Source organism: Sesamum indicum, linkage group LG9, assembly GCF_000512975.1.
Source record: "Sesamum indicum cultivar Zhongzhi No. 13 linkage group LG9, S_indicum_v1.0, whole genome shotgun sequence".
Classification (NCBI taxonomy): domain Eukaryota; kingdom Viridiplantae; phylum Streptophyta; class Magnoliopsida; order Lamiales; family Pedaliaceae; genus Sesamum; species Sesamum indicum.
The window spans coordinates 8,253,870-8,271,922 of NC_026153.1; the positions used below are offsets into that span (position 1 = coordinate 8,253,870).

The 18,053-nt window shown below is 38.1% G+C and overlaps 1 long non-coding RNA gene across 1 annotated transcript; it reads right to left on the reverse strand.

Moving 5' to 3' along the window:
- Positions 10,881-17,360, reverse strand: LOC105171103. The gene is made up of 3 exons (XR_848546.2): positions 16,952-17,360; positions 14,597-14,661; positions 10,881-11,087 (listed from the first exon to the last, which is right to left on the reverse strand). It is a non-coding gene; the product is annotated as an uncharacterized LOC105171103 (long non-coding RNA).

Genomic DNA, 18,053 nt, shown 5'->3' on the forward strand with positions numbered 1-18,053 from the left:
CAAAAATGGCGTTCAGCGTTTCCAGCGTGGACTCCAAGTTCAATTTCAATTGGGTCACTCCAAGAACCAAAAAATTGAAGTGATCAAAAAGCATTGAATGATGATGATTAGGTTAAGCTCACATAAATTCATTTCTGATTAATAGTTTCTAATAAGCAAAAAATAGTAAAACAAAAAAATAAGGGGGAAGGAAAATTTAACAAAACGCCACCCACCGTGGGGCTCGAACCCACGACCATAAGGTTAAAAGCCTTGCGCTATACCGAGTGCACTAGAGATTTGATCAAACTAATATGCTAATGACACTTTACGTTGACAATCATGCACGACTGCCACCAACGTGAATAGCATTTCACTTCCAAGAATTACTTTGCTAAAACCTTTATAAACTAATAAAATCTCTAAAATAATAAAATTTTTCAGTCTCGACTTGGGCCTTTGCAAAAAAATCATCAAATTTAATAAGATAATAAGATAATAATTTTTTGAAAAGTTCCTTTATAAATATTAGGTACCATTAAAACTCTAAATGTTTAATAATTTATAAATATTATGATAATTTGATAAAATATGAATCTATTTGTTGTGAAATGTGGCCCAAATATCTTATTAAAAGGCCCACTTTGGTTAAGACCAGAACCCGGCCCACTGGACGGCCCATCCACCCACCTTGACCCGACTCAGTTCGGGTTCATACTAAATTTTAAAAACCTAAAACTATTTCTCACTTCTCTCTTCTCTCTTATCTTTACGCCGACATCCTTCTCTCTCTCTCTCTCTCGTTCTTTTGTTACGTAAATCTCTGAGATATGGTTATCTTCGCCGGTAAACATGGCGACTCTCCTAAGCTAATGTAATGGCTTTAGGAGAGCCACCAAGGCATTCTCTTATGCCATCCTTTCCTCTATAAAAGGCCTTGACCCCTTCGGCCGAGAAATAATATACGTACTGATCTTGCTCCTCCTCAGCATAAAAGTTTTGTGTGAAATCTTCCTTTAGGTCTTAGTGATCATGAGTTAGTGAGATCTCAGTGATCGGAACCTTGGTAGTCTTCTTTTTTGGGTGGAGCAACCGTGGGTTGTGTTGACCGTAAAAACTGGTGCTAGTGACCGAGTTCTACTGGATCTGGCAGATCTGAGCCTATCTTCAATATATATTGAGTTTGTTCAATTTTTGATTTTCATTATATTTATTTTTTGTGATATTTGTAATAAGTAATTGTATCTAAGGAGTTTCGTACTCCACACCGCTGTAATAGTTGAATAGGGTTCTCTGAAATACGAGGTTACCACTCTACACTATTGTTACTTGATTTTTCTTAAAATTTAATCTAATTGGATGGCCACAACTACTTGGAGTGCTACACAATGGGCAATGCCCCCCGCCCCCCTCCACGAGCCAAGAAGCCAAAAGGAAAGGAGACAATGGGAACGGAGGAACAGGTGGTGACTGGGAAAGTCAAGGCATTTGAGAGGGGTGAATGCTCCAAAAGCAGGTACTCTACTAACCTCTCTAATGACAATGTTGGTAGTGGTAAACATGGTGAGCATGATGAGCATGATGATAACATTGTGGAGAATGATGAGCATGTTGAGAACATTGTGGAAAATACTATTTCTATTGATGTCGCTAATACTACATGTGAGGATGGAAAAATGGTGAGGAGAATTCGAAAAACAAAATGGCTGAAGGAAATTGGATACAAGTGGGAAATGCTTCCATGCTTCTCCAACAGAATCCAGATGAGGGGGAGAGTTTGGTTAGTATTGCCATACCATTGAAGATCTGCAACCCGACTTGCTCGACCAATCGCAACACTGCCGATACAGACTCAGCGGAGCAGCTGTTACAAGAGCTGGCTTCCCCGGACAGACTGCCCAGAAATCTATTCCTCGTAGATGGGATACCGGAGTACTTGGTTAAGAATACGGAGGTGAAAATCACTGTGATGAAACAGAGGAGTATCTCGTGTGGTCCAAGGATAAAGACAAATTGAATCAACAAGAAGAAAGGGAAGATACAAGATAGTTGAGGTTGTGCAAAAATATAAAGGAGTAGTACTCCTACTTCCTTATTTGTTGATTTTGTTGTAATGTGTACTGTACTTTATTTTCAATGAAGAAGGGATGGGGACCCCGAAAAGCCTCCCCCATCTTCGGGTGTTTATTTAAAAAAAAAAAATCTAATTGGATTTCATCTCTAACTTTTTAAATTGCATCTAAGAGTTCCCATGTCAAGTTCTCTAACTGCAACAAAAAATTATGAAGAGTTGTTGTCGTTGTTGCACTAAAAGCCTCCTTTCTCGTGATTGGTTCCAACGGTATTGAATCATCTTCAGCTTCATCATTAATAGGATCTTCAATAATATTATCAACAATTTCCTCTAAACTTTGAACTATTGAACATTCATCATTTTCACCCGGATAGTCCACCAATTTGTTGATGCCCATTTTCATTGTGATAACCAACATCATTGACCATATTTCAAGCTCATGTAGGTTTTCTTCAAAGTTTGTCTCACTTGAGTTGCTTGAGATTTCTTCATTTGAACGGATTTTGCAGTGCCGAAAGCAATTTGCTATTGACACTTGAGAAACATTGGTTGTCCAAGCGGAAATTGCAAAATTGATGGCATCTAAAATATTAATCTTTTCAGAATTAGGTAGCCCCAACTCATGACTTTCCAGTAGATTTTGTAGAATCTCCTACGATAGTGCATCTTGAAAGCTCTAATTATTCCTGCATTACATGGTTGAATCTTTGATGTCATGTTAGGTGGCAAAAAAAAAACAACTCAGCTTTCCGTAACCCTTCAATAATTTTTGGATAGGCTGGACAATTGTCAACCATCAATAAGATTCTTCTGCCATTTATTTTGTGATCAAACCGGCAAACATATTCATCAAAAAACACACTAGTCATCTATGCCATCTTGTTGGCACGATAATGACAATTGATGTTGCTCATGTTGATATTTTTGAAGCAACGTAGCTTTGTATATTTTCCAATAATCCATAAAGGATTTTTTTCCGAACCATCCTCTTGAAACAAATAACAATTGTAAGCCTCTCTTTGTATTGCTTTCTTCCCTCAAGTTGCTTGGTTGCAAGATAGTGATCAGCTTGTAACCTGTAAAACAGACCTGTTTCATCCAAATTAAAAACATCCTTCATGTGAAATTGATTTATTTTCTCCCTTATAGTCTCCAGTTTCATTTCCATGTCCTGCATGTCAACCGAACCACTTTATCCAAAACGATGGAATGATTTAATACTTTCAAGCCAACCTTGAGAATACAAAAGCTTCATTATATCCTTTGTTTTCTCCATAATAAACTCTTCGATCATGTTGACTCGGTCTTGGTACTGAAGAAACCATTCATAAAGAACCTTCTCCATATTGGGATATTTCGCCGATTGTGCCGCTTAATATCCCCACCCTTCTGAAAGTTGGCCGAAAGGTACTCTGATGATCTCTTGCGAGTGTTTGATATTGTACCTTGACAAACTTTCAGATGATATTTTCATCAACCCACTCTTGTAAATCTCTTTTAGTGCATGTGGGATGGTCTCTCTTATACTCACATAATACTTTACGTATTTGATCATTCATGGATGATTTTGCGATGCCTTTTAGATGAGAAGACATGATTGGGTGTTATAAATTATTTTATTTTCATATTGAGATTTATATAGTATATGTTTCATTCATCATGCATGAATATATTTAATTGACTATAATAGTTATTTAAGTGCAACGAATTAATATAAACATGTATATTTAAGTAATTTCAATAAATTGATACATGCGTCCATGAATATAATAGTTAATTGTATACGATGAATTGATATTATACATGAATATATGTAATTGTTACAAAAAATTGGTTGATGCATGTATGTATTATATCTATTGAATTTAAAAAGTCTCTCTTTTAAGTAATAAAATTTCAACTTGTAGAAACATTAATATATTGAGTTCAAGATGGACTCTCCGAACATTCTCTGTTCTCTCACACACACTAACACACCTTCACAAATACACACTACAACTCTCCTCCACGGTGAACTTGATGATGATGGGGATGACGTCGGCGAATCTGTCGCCGAGTGTGCGGATCATCGGGGAGAGGATGGTCTCGATTTCTTGGATGTGTCTGAAACTGCACTTGGCAAAAATAACCATGGAAGCAGCGACAATGGCGTCTCTACTGCTTCACCATCGCGGCTAGCGGATGAGATTCGTGCCTCCTTCAATATTGCAGAATTTTTGAATTTGGCGCACAAGATTGTTGATGATGGAGATGTTGTTTCTCTCGCGGTGCTGGAAACTCTAAAACTGAAGTGGGAAGCGCAGTTTGGCCCTCTCCATCCACTCTGTATTTTCCCAACCGAAGGGAGTCCACTGGTGTGAGTTTTTCGACGGGCGAGATGGAATTCCGCCGGCTTCGAGAATCAGGCAGATTTGGGTTCTGAAATTTCGCCTGAACCTGTTCTCACGATTAATGAACCGTTTGGAAAGTCACTGGCTTTGGAGAAGGAGATGGAACACGCGACGCCGGTGATCTTACCGACAACGAACAATGCTGCGATTTCTGCTGCAACGTTGCAGTCGCAGCAGATTGACAGGTTTGGGCTACCTCAAACGTTTGAAGAACGGCTGACTATGGAGGAGGGGATGGGTCACGTCCACATGGCGAGAGTACCTTGTTGGTAGGTGATGAATGGCGCTGGAATTTTTGCTGTAGAATCTCTATTTCTGCAACCTACCCTGCCGTCGACTATTTCTGCTCCGGTGACAGTTTCAGATCCGACGACTGAAATTGATCGGACTTTGGGTGTACACGTGCACAATCCGACAGTGGCTTATATCTCGTCCGGTAATACAGGTTTGTTTGTTGGAAATATTCCCCTATGTACTAGTTCTAAAATCCCAATTTACGATGATAAAATTGCTTTTGCGTTCAATAATTCCTTCAAAAAAACTTTATCGTATGTTGCACCGGTAATGCAAAATGGTGAAGTCATAGTACGGCCGACGTTGGAATCAATTCGTGATGGGTCTCGTTGGTGGAAGGCAACAGCAGTGGGGTAGTTTTTGGGCAAACGCCCATACTTCAATCACCTAAAAGAGTATGTGATTTCTATTTGGTCTTCATTGAGGGAGGTAACTGCCACGACGAATGGTTTCTTTTCTTTTTTCCAGTTTAAAACGGTTATGGATATAGAAGATGTAATAGAAGGTGGGTCGTGGCTATACTAGGGGCAACCGATCGTGTTCCAAAAATGGCAACCTAAAATGGTAATGCGTAAGCTCAAACACACACAAGTCCTAGTGTGGATCAGATTGAGACATCTACCAGTTGAGCTTTGGACAACGGATGGTTTAAGCACAGTGGATAGTGGAGTAAGGAAGCCACTGTATCTGGATGCTATTATGAGAGCATGCATGAGACTGAATTTCGCTCGTGTATGTGTTATGCTCGATATCAGTTCGAAATTGCCTAAACACATCATCATTGTGACCCCAGACGAGGATGGAGGGGAATCGCCATGCAAAGTGGACGTGGAGTACGAATGGCTCCCCCCCAAATGTAATAGTTATATGAGCTTGGGGCTTTCGTTTAAGGAATGCTTGTTGAACAAAAGTGCAAAGTCATTGAAAACCCCTGTAGCGGTCTATGTTCCTAAACTCAGTGCCTTTATCCCCCAGGTTGATAAAGAAGGTAGCATTACACAGACGCCTCCCATGAGGTCAGATCCAATAACGAGTCCTTCTACCACCCAGCCCATTGGGGAACCAGTTGATGCTTCCTTGCAGCCACCAGTTGCTCCAGCCTCCTAGCGAGCAAATCAACGCGGAGGGAAGAAGTATTGTAAGGAAACAGTCATATTCAATTCCTTTGACGCATTAAACTTCATTGATGATGCAGAAACATCTACGAGGGGTCCTAATATCAGCAGCCCCATTAGTGGTGCCCTATGTTGAATGTTGCATTCTGGAACATTCGTGGCCTGAACAAGAGGGACCACCATCTAGCTTTGAAGGACCTAGTGGCTTAGTTCAGGTTATATTTTTTGGCCTCTTGGAAACCCGGGTACGTGTGAATAATGTATCTCGTATACAGATTATTATTTTACCTCAGTGGAAATAGTTTGTTGACAATGGGATTACTGGGAATCGTATATGGATAGCATGGCATGATGATTTCATTGATGTTAATGTGCTTGATTTGGGATCTCAATTTATACACTGTCGTGTGATTATACGTGCATGCAATGAACCGATGCTTATTATAGTTATTTATGGTGCTAATGAAGTAATTGATCAACGTCAGTTATGAGAATGTTTAAATATGTTGGGTAATCAATCGAGAGATGAACCATGGTTAGTGGGGGGTAACTTTAATGTGGTACGTGATCTCAATAAGGTCTGTGGCACCCCCAGAGACATAAGGATGGCCATAGAGGAATTTACTGCATGTATTGAGTCAACTGCTTTGCATTCACTTCCCATGCAGAGTGAATGGTATACATGGCATAATTGCAGTACGACTTCGCGTAGTCTATGGAAGCGACTAGACCGGATGATTATTAATGATACATGGCTCACACGATTCCCCACATCGTGCTACACTAGTCTCTTGCCCCAAACTTAGGACCACTCGCCGCTCGTATTGAATGGGGATAGACAGATGCAATTTGGAGGTATGTTTAGATTTGATAACTACCTTACTCTCTCACCGAATTTTATCCCTAGTGTAGGAGTGCCTATGTATGTTGTTACCTAGAAGCTTAAGGCTTTAAAGCCTGTCTTCAGGCAGCAGAGTAGAAATAAGGGTGACCTTTCGCGCAATGTTCAGCTAGAAAAAGGTTTTCTTGAGACAGTAAAAACATTACTGAGTATGGATCGACAAGATGAACTATTATTCTTACTAGAACACTGCTGTCGAATGGTATACGCCAAGGCAGTGAAGCTCGAGCAAATCATGCTACAACAAAGGGCAAAGATGCATTGGATGAAGGGAGGGGACTAATGCTCGAAAGTCTTCTTTCGCAAAATAGCCCAAAGAAGAACTGCTTGGAGGATCTTGCAGATCAATGATGAGCAAGGGAACACCTATACAGAGCCAGGAACGGTTATTCATGATTTTGTCTCCTTTTAGAAGCTCTATTAGGAGGGGTACGCAGACAACAGGCAATCAATATTGGGTACTTGAGACCATGGACGAGACATGTGCTGACTGAGGAGGACACCCAACTTCTCCTCAAACCAGTTACGGCCGATGAAGTTAAGAAGGTCGTTTTTGACATCACAGACGACAAGGCACCAGGACCTGATAGATATTTTTCCTTGTTTTAGGACAAAAAATTGCATTTCTAGAAGATAAATAATGTGTACACTCTATTGACTATCCCTATTACTCAAGCCCTCATGGCAATGGAAAGAAAAGGTTTACTGGCACGTCCCAAGTCGTTCAGGGATGGACCTTATCATCCCACAATCGAAAAATTTTGTTGTTTCCATAATGACTATGGGCCACACTATAAAAGATATTGACAACTAAAATATAAAATCGAATGACTTATTGAAAACGGATATTTGCAAGAATATGTGTGCTGGGAAAAGGCTAGGGGGACGGGATCCTACCAAAGCAAAAGGTTGATAAGCCGAATGAGGCGAAGGTTACCAAACCAGAGCCCTTCCCACAGGGGGCACCCAGGACCATGACTGGAGGCAGAACTGAAACTGAAAACCCCCCTCTCAAAGGAATCATATGGATGATAATAGGAGGGCCCACTGGGGGTGATTCCCACTATGCCAGAAAGGCACAAGTAAGGAAAATACACGACGTAACTATGAAGGAGGTCTTGGATGTGGAAGAAATGGAGGTCACCCCTCTCATTTAGTTTGGGTGAGCAGACTAATCAGGGCCAAAGACTTCTCATAATGTTGCCCTCCCATCACAACCTTATTAGCCAATTATGAAGTGGGGCAGATCTACATAGATTCAAGAAGCTCAACAAATATATTATTTGGCGAAACCTAAGACCAAATGCAGTTATGGGACATCCCCTAGAAAAGGTGAATACATCCCTGTGTGGCTTCGCAGGTGAGGTGGCACACCCTTACAACATGATCTCACTCCCTTTAACCCTCAACACTTTTCAAGCTGTAATCTCTACTTATCATATGAAGATTAATTTTTTTGCACTTGGTGACGTAGGAGAGGTGCAAAGGAATCCTTTGCAATCGTGCAAATGTTACATAGAGGCTGTTCAAGAAGGGCAAGATCTTATTGACTAGCCAATGTCCAGCCTGTTGAGGAATTATTTACTACAGAGCTTATACTTGGAGATTTAGAGAATGTTACCCCAATTGGTTCACAAATGGAAGACACGGTACGGGAAAAAATAATCCAATGTCTACGACATAACATAGATATTTTCGCCTGGACCCCCAAGACTTGGAAGGGATCGACCCAAGCAGTATTGCTCATCATCTCAACATAGATCCTAGTATCAAACCGATAAAATAAAAGAAAAGACACTTCGCACCTAAGAAGGACAAAATGATCCAAGCTGAGGTAGATAAACTGATGACAGCAAGGCACATCAGGAAAGATACATTTCCTCGAATAGTGTCCAATGTGGTCCTGGTACAAAAGCGAGGAAAGTGGAGAATGTCTATTGACTTTAGGGATCTCAACAAAGCATGTCACAAGGACTTTTATCCTCTACCTCGAATCGATTAACTGGTGGATCACACATTCGGATGTGAGTTATTGAGCATGATAGATGCCTCGTAGGGATACCATCAAATTATGCTGGCTTCTGAAGATAAAAAAAGAGTTAGTTTCATCATCTATGTCAGCACATTTTGTTACATAACCATGCCATTTTGCTTAAAAAATAGAAGAGCCACCTACCAACGTCTAGTAGATAAGATATTTCAGCCACAACTAGGGAGGAATGTCGAAGTCTATGTACATGTTAGCGAAGAGTACAAAGGTTGAAGACCACATTGCAGAATTGGAGGAAATGTTCTCAGTCTTGAGAAAACACAGACTAAAACTCAACCAGGAAAATGCGCGTTCGCAGTACGAGGGGAGCGTTTCCTCATATTTATGGTCACTTAGAGAAGTATTGAAACCAACCCCGTCAAGATCAGAGCTATTTTTGACATGAAGGCACCGACCAATATTAATGTAGTACAGCGGTTGACTTGAAGAATAGCCGCGCTTAGTTGCTTTATCTCTAAAGCTACAGAAAAGAGTTTGCCTTTCTTCTAAACATTAAGGAAAGCAAAGAACTTCAAGTGGGACACTGCTTATCAACAAGCCTTTGAGGAACTCAACACATATTTGGCGAACCTCCCCCTTGTTAGTAAAACCTTCACTTGGAACACCCTCTACCTTTACCTCTCTACTGCTCCTCAGGCGGTCAACTCTGTTCTCATTAGGGAAGACGGAGAAAAAAAATGTAAATATACTACGTCAGCAAAGTACTAAATGGATTTGAAGGGCGATACACCCACATCTAAAAAATAACCTTGGCATTAGTAGTCACGGCTAGGAGGTTATGCCCTTATATTCTCTCATACCATATCAGGGTAAGAACTAATCTACCACTAAAACAAACTTTGGGTAAACCAGATACTTGGGTAGTGGAGCTAAGTGAATACGATATTTCTTACTGGCCACGAATAGCAATCAAAGCCTAGGCTTTAGCGCACTTCGTCTCCGAGATGATGGGGAAACTCCCAATAATGAATTGTGGTACTCCATGTGGATGGGTCAGCCACGATGCAAGGAAGCGAAGCAAGTGGAGTCATCACCTCACCCAAGGGGGAAGATATGAAATTTGCCATTAAATTTGATTTTAGTGCCTCCAATAATGAGACCAAATACGAAGCACTTGTGATAGGCATGAGGATGGCTCACGAAGTGGGGGCTAGACATCTCGTGGCTTACTCGGATTCCTAGTTAATAGTTAAACAAGTAAACGGAACATACTAAGCTAAGGAGGAGAGCATGATCCAATATCTGCAGCAAATAGCAGAACTGAAGATGGGATTCAAAAGTTTCCAACTTATTCAAATTCCAAAGGATGATAATGTTAAAGTCAATTACCTTTCCAAACTTGCAAGCGCACTACAGGATTGTAGAACTAGGCATATTACCATACAACACTTGCCAGAGCTAAGGGTTCCCTTGAGCATTCAAGCTATCTCTCCAGTAGAGGACTGGAGGACACCCGTAGTTCAATGGTTGGACGGTACCTCCCTGATAATAGGTGGGACGTGGCCAGACTTAAAGCCCAGGCCACTCGTTTCTAATTGTATGGGGATCTTGTATAAAATATCATTTACAGACCCCCTGCTCCGAAACTTATCCCAACAAGAAGGAATACATATCCTCAAAGAAATACATAGTGGTTGTTGTGGAGCACATACTGGAACATGGATGTTAGCCGACAAAGCTTTACAAGCTGGATATTTATGGCGCACCATGAAATAAGATGCTAGGAAGTTAGTGAGCAAATGTGAAAAATACCAAAAATATTCCCCTCTTATATATCAACTTGTGGAGCACTCACTACTATGTTGTCACCTTGCCTTGGGGTATGGACATTGTGGGACCCTTTCCCCTGGCTCACAACCAAAGAAGATTTCTTTTTGTAGCAATTGGAAGGGCGTTAGGATGGGTTTTTTGGGTTTGAGTACCCGACATGTCGGGTTGGCAAAAAATGAACCTGAACCCGAATCCGAACCCGACTGAATCTGTTACCCGACTAATCGGGTGCCCGACAGTTGGGTTCTATTTTTTTCTGCTTCCAAAAATGTAGAGAGTTCAATTTTTCAAAATGAAAGTCATTCACTAAAGTAAATCCATGTAAGTCATATAATTTATGGACACAAATACTTAAAGCTTTACATAAATACCCAAAAAAAAGAATTCAATCACATCCATAAATTATCAGAGGTTTTTGTAAATCATTTCAATAACAACAATAAAGCCAAGGCCTCCTAAATCTTAATGCACAGACTGAAAAAACTCATCACATTTTCATCCTCGAGTACTCGACCTGTCAAGCATTAAACATACAAAGTGGAAGAACTATTAGAGAAAGTCAACCAAATAAAAAATGCAACATTATACAAATAAGGTTTTACCGTTCTAGTACCTTATCAAAAATTTACAAGTAGCAGTTAGCACAATTAAATGTTAATAATTATTGAATCAACCCCCAACTTAGTCAACTCTACAATAAAGTAGAAAATAGTTAGACAAGTAGAATATATAAATAGAATACATAGAATGAACAATAAGAGAAATACAAGAAAAATATAAATAAGCACCTTTCTCAACTACTTCAAGTTCACTCAGATCCTCGTCAATGCTAATTGATTTGGAGTCTTTTCGTATCCAATCTTGAGTACAAATAAGTGCTTGTATAATTTTAGGAGACAAAGAGCTCCTAAAAGTGTCAAGACTACCGATACTAAATGCGGATTCTGAGGCAACAGTTGAGACCGAAACTGCCGATACATCCCGAGCTATTTTGGAAAGAACGGGAAACCTTTGGGTGTTTACTTTCTACCAATTTAGTATGTCAAATTTGTCTCTATGCATTTCAACATCCTTACCAAGGTATTTCTTTGATTCTGATTTCACGCGGTTTCCCACCTAATTTGTACATATAGAACTCTTGTTTTATAGTAAACGTACGAGTCGCCTCATAGTCAGTATATTGCATAGATGTCCCTACTGAAGAGGAAGATGGTGAAGAAACACGACTAAATGATGATCCCAGGCTTCCTGGCGTTCCTTGAAGAGTATGGTCGTATCTCAACTTATAATCATTAAACAATTCATGAAGTCCATCTCTCACTTGTTCTTTCATCACATCACTTCTTTCGGTAGCACCATACAATTTATCAAAACCAAATTCAATGAACTCCAATTTATGACGTGGATCAAGGATGACGGTATAATATAAAATCATATTCATCTTTTCAATTGATCCTAAATATTTGTCATACTTTTCCTTCATTTTTCTTACCATCTCATTTAATTCAACATCATTACTAGTTAATCAATGTCTGAGAAGCAAGTCAACTTCACATATTTCACGAAATACAAGATTAGATGTGACATACAAGGCACTAGAAATGCGCAAAGTGAGATTGTAAAAATACCTTAAAAATTTCACCAATACCTTTGCCCTCTCCCAATCATAATCAGTCGGTATTCCATAAAATGGTTGTCTTGAAAGATTAGTCTTATAGGCAAGATCCACATCTTCATAAGCATCAAATGCGATCTTAAGGCTTATAGCTATCTCCAACATCAAGTAGGTGGAGTTCCATCTAGTAGGTACATCAAGAGATAACAATTTTTTCGTTTTCATTTTTTCAAATTCAACACTCTCTTGAAATTTCTTGTACATAGTTGGAGAATTCCTAATATACCTGATAGCCCCTCTAATACGGGAGATAGTTTCATGCTCACCCTTTAAACCATCCTGCACAATAAGAAATATGTGGCATACACGTCATGTGCACATATCTCCCACCTAAGATGTTTTGCCCCCAATTTTCAAACTTCTTTTTCAAGTAAACGATAGCCCCATCATTGAAAGACGCATTATCAACAGTGACAGAGAAAACCCTGTCAATACCCCAATCAAGCAAGCATTTTTCAACACCTTTACTTATTTCTACACTTTTATGCCCGATAATTGAACAAAAGTTCAAAATTTTTTTGTGCAAGTTCCAATCATCATCAATAAAGTGAGCAGTTAGACACATATAATTGACTTTTTGAATAGATGTCCAAGTGTCTGTAGTGATGCAAACCCGTTGAGCATGATCTTTAATAAAAGACTTCAATCTGGCTCTTTCACTCACATATATATTAAAAATATCTTTTGTTATTGTTCTTCTTGATGGAATGGCAAACATCGGGCATGCAACAGACAAAAAATGCCTAAATCTAGGATGTTCGACTAACTTAAATGAAAGTTCATCCACAACCAGCATGTCACACAAAGTTTTTCTAGTTTTGCCTTGCTCAAATCTCCAATTAACAAGAGGGGCGTCTCTATCACCCATGCAAGTTGGTTGGAAAGACAATCTATTTCGATTTCTGGTGATAACTTGTGGTTTTTTCTTGTAAGATTCATAATGATTCTTCAAAGGTCTAGTTCCATGTGCTTTTGGATCGACTTTGATCTCTCTACTACAATATTTGCACCTAGTCTTTTGGACATTATCCTTTTCACAATGATATCTAATGAAATGATCCCAATATGGTGATCTGGAAGCCACTATGTAGCACCCCCCTACTCGCAACATCTAATTATCACTATTTCATCCTTTATTTAATTAGAACTCTTTCTATAAGAAATTCCCTTTCACCCCGTAAAATAAATTCTAATTTATCATTATATTATATATATCACAAAAGATAATATATACCACCAAAAATTTATATTACCCACACTAGATGTCTTCGTGTATAACCTCAAGGAAAATAGTATTACAATTTTAATCACAACCCGATAAAAGACCAGAATATTTAACAACCAAACTGCCTAAAACTCTGACTTTAGATATCACAGCTGACCCACCTAATAAAGACGACGACGACACCGCTCAAAGTCCAATGTGGCTAGTCAATGTGATTTATCTCCTAAAAAGTATGTGGCAAGGAATGAGCTACCTACTCAATAAGTATAGTCAATCAGTTTATATCTATATACAGGCAACAATTGACGTACAAGCAGTCACACCAACTAACGATCATTCGTCATATAGCAGCATCATATATAAGCAGTAATATATACTCACAACTGTAAATCAATCCACGACATAATATTCGACATTATCGTTTATTAGTTAAGGGCTCTACTTACTTTAATTGGAATACATCAGTCAATGGTTTCGCCGGCCATCATCATATCATATACAGTACAGGATACCCGTTGTATGTGATATCCTCATACTCTTTTACTTCAACTGTGTAGCAATATCAACACAGGACATCACAACAAACCTGGTATCCCCACACCACCCCGGTGTGTAGCTAACAACACAGGATATTCCCCGCTGCCCGAAATACCCCAGTACCCTACGCGCCATGGTACCTAGCTTAATTCATATATTTTCTATATCACATCATCAATCACATCATCATCAATCACATTTTCATAAATCATTGACTGTGTTCCCAACTAGGTAAGCATCAACTTTTATCTCAATTCACGATCATCATTCTTTTCTTTATAATAATTACTTCCTTAATAATAGCTGCCAATTTGATTTCATACGACAATCAGTTATACGATCACGTAATCATACCACCCTCACGTCCAACCAGTACAAACACATATGACACATAATAACAATTCCACCGATTTTAGAGTAATCTAACAAATAATAAACAACTAATTATATAAGCAATCAATATACGAAAGCCACGTATAATAATATAAAGCCAAGTCCACGATTGCATCCAAGAAATCAATATATATAATATATACAATACTACACACACACACATATATATATAAATTCAATTAGTTATACTTACCTTAAATTCTCAAAATGCTTCGATTTCACGAGGGACTACTCAACCCTCTATTTTGTCGTCACGCCCTATAACAGAATATTATACGTATGATTAATATATATATAGAATATCATAAACTGTAAATAAAATATTATATAATTTTCGTACATTTTCTACCAATCTTTTAGTATTCCACTTATATTAAAGTCCAAACCCCTGTTCCATTTTATTTTAGATAACTACACTTTCTAAACTTCCCAAACATATATTTAATTTATAAACTAATTCGTAAGAATTCATTTAATCTAACACCTTATATATTTATAATTATCGTTTTTAATAACATCCGTAAATGAGATTATCATTAAAACCTCATCTTCTTAATAACATAATATTATTTAAATATAACTTTTCGAGACATTTCTATGAATTTTCTATCAATTTATCATTGCTATATAATTTAATTAAGCAACAATACATAGAATTACATATTTGGTTAATCATTCCGATGAAATTATGTAAATTAGCTATAATAATAATTAAATCTAACAAATCTAATATTTTAATTAACCAACTATATCATTTTTATATCAAATGTGATATTTAATATGACACTAATTTAAATAACTAAAATCATAAAGCACTTTGATTAAATAATATATCGCTCAATATAAACTATATTTAATAAAAAATTAATTAAATAATATAATTATGTAAATTATTAAAAATTAAAATATAAATCTTATCTCGCTGCGCGTCGACTGAAGCAGAAAAGGGGAAATTGCTTGAAATGGTTTGAGAGTATACATATATGTATATATATTATATGTTTATCATGGGGTGGGGCGGTGGGTGATGGCCCACCCCTCCCCCAATTCATTTTCCTCCTTTTTCCTTTCCTTTTCTCTTTCTTTCTTTATTTTTTTTATTTACTTTAAACTTTTATCAAATTATCCATTATGTCCTTTTTAATTTTTCTAATTAATATAATTTGCTTTCAAATATTATAACGAACTCCAATATAATCCATTCAAATTTTATTATATCCTAAATTCAATTTATAATTTATTTACTAGTTAAATTTAAATTTCTAATGATTATCAATTAGTCTCCAATTACATGAAAATTCTACGGATGTCACACACTATCCTCTTTTTCTTTTTTTTTTTTTTAGAATCATCTAAAACATCTTCTTCCTCATCCTCCTCATCCTACTTCTTATCAATATTATCATCAAAATAATGCTCAACATTCTCAAAATGATCACTGCTAACCTGATTTTTCAACCCATCCGTATTTATGGTTTAGACATTCGGTGACGAGTTAGACTAAGATTGAGAGTGACTTCCAATTACATCCATATTTATGAAAGATATATTGAGAAACTAATGTTTTCAATCTGCAAAGTATATGAAAACCAATACAATTTCTTTTTATAAATATGCATGTCAAATCACACACATAGATGGAGACGTCATGATGAAAGTATTTTGGAGAATGTTGTTTTATTTTGAACTTGATCCCTTGCACCATGATTTTGTCGTTTTCCAAGTTCAAGCAAAACAGACTTCTAGTTATAATCGAAACAAGTGTTCCCTAATTCATCTAATGCAGAGAAAACAAATTTAAAGCTTTCCTAATACCAAATCGAACGTCTAAAGACAAGCGTAACAGGCAAGGAACACAACAGCCTCAAAAAGCAGCAGAACCATTCCCTAGAAACTTATAGCTCCCCAACAAAAGTAAAACTGAAAGGAACGGATCAAAACTGTGAGGTTCAGGGTACCTAGCCAAACCCCGATTGAGATGGGACCTTATTGTCAAGGTCACTAGAAATAGGAAACTCTTAAGGCTCCCAGGCAAGCAAACAAACCAACAAGGTGCAGCAAGCCATGAAGGTTGAGAGATTCTTGAGAACAACAAAGAAACATCATGATCGCTAACAATTTATAATCAACAAACATTAAGGACAACATTGAGATAAGAATTTGGTAATTGGCTAATGATCTAATGTTTAACAAGAATCCTTTCTTATAATTACATAATAACATAAAAGTAAGCAGCAAGATATGTAACTGCATAATGCATATGGAGATCAAGCTGCATATGAAACAACTGCATATGGAGATCAAGCTACTCAAATGAAACCAAACTCAAGCATGTAAAAGATCAAAGTGAATGGTTATATTTCATGTATACAAATAGCTTTGTGCTTCAATTTGACATTTCAACAAAAACTTAGCATGCGTAGAAATTTACCTTCAAAATCAAAATGTAAAACAAACCCACCAACTGACCAAAAATCTAATTTCAACAAAAATACATCACTATTACATGATTACATCAACAAAATAACTCCAATCGTTGAAAAATCACCTGACACAATGCTGAAAATTGGCAAAAATAGCAAGCGCGGACTGTAGGTGAAGAAGGAGAGCTCATCGGCGTCTGGTGGGTGGCGCGGCCACAGCGACTGGTTAGCCGTGAGATGTCTGGTCAGCGATAGCAACAATGGCAGTAGCAAGAAAAGGCTTTTGAGTTTTGGGGAAGCAAGACAAGAACAACGGCAGCAGCAAGGGCCAAGGAAGTGGATTCTTTTTTTTGACATGGTGTTACCCATTCCCCCTTTTTGCCCTTCCCTCGATCAGGTTCTTCGGGCGGTGGCTTAAAACCCGAACCCGATTGGGAATAGTTGGATTTCGGATTAATCCGAACTCATAAAAAAACCCGAAAAAATGGATCCGATTTGTCTTTACCCGAATGGGTCGGGTCGGGACCCGATTAACCCGACCTGTTCGCCCACCCTTAACTGGAGTATTAGGTCGAGGAGCTTACCAGTTAGAAGATGCCGAAGGGCATCCTCTACCCTATCCATGGAGCATACACAATCTTAAAAAATTCTATGCATGATGACGGACATCTCTCTCAGCAAATAAGTCCTCATCAAAGACATTCCCCTAAAGAAATAAGTCCTTCTATAGGACATCCCTCTTAATAAATAAGTATTTCTGAAGGACATCCCCCCCTTAGAAAATAAATCATCTTCAAGGACATCCTCCTCAGTCAAAGTCCTCCCAGAGCACACCCTCAACAAGCACTATGGTACACCTTTCTCAAGTATCTCAAGTATCCTTAGCTTAGGGGCGTCCTCCACAAAGGTATGACATTCTTTCACACTCTCTGTATGAAATTAGGGCGAGGCACAAACCAACATAGGAGTAAGCCTTGAAGAAATGCACAGACATCCATCATCAGGGGGACCCTAAACCCTGTACGAAGCCCTCGAATGCCCTTCTTTCTATTTACATGCATATTTATTCCAACAAAATCCCATGTAAACTAACCCTATTTCTAGAGAAAAAAATGGCAATCTAAGGAGTGAAACTGATAGCACTCAGCAGAATACCTATAGATCTGACGTATAAAAGGTCCCCCTTCAGTCAGAAATACCCCAGCAGTCAGAGCAAGGAGATAGACA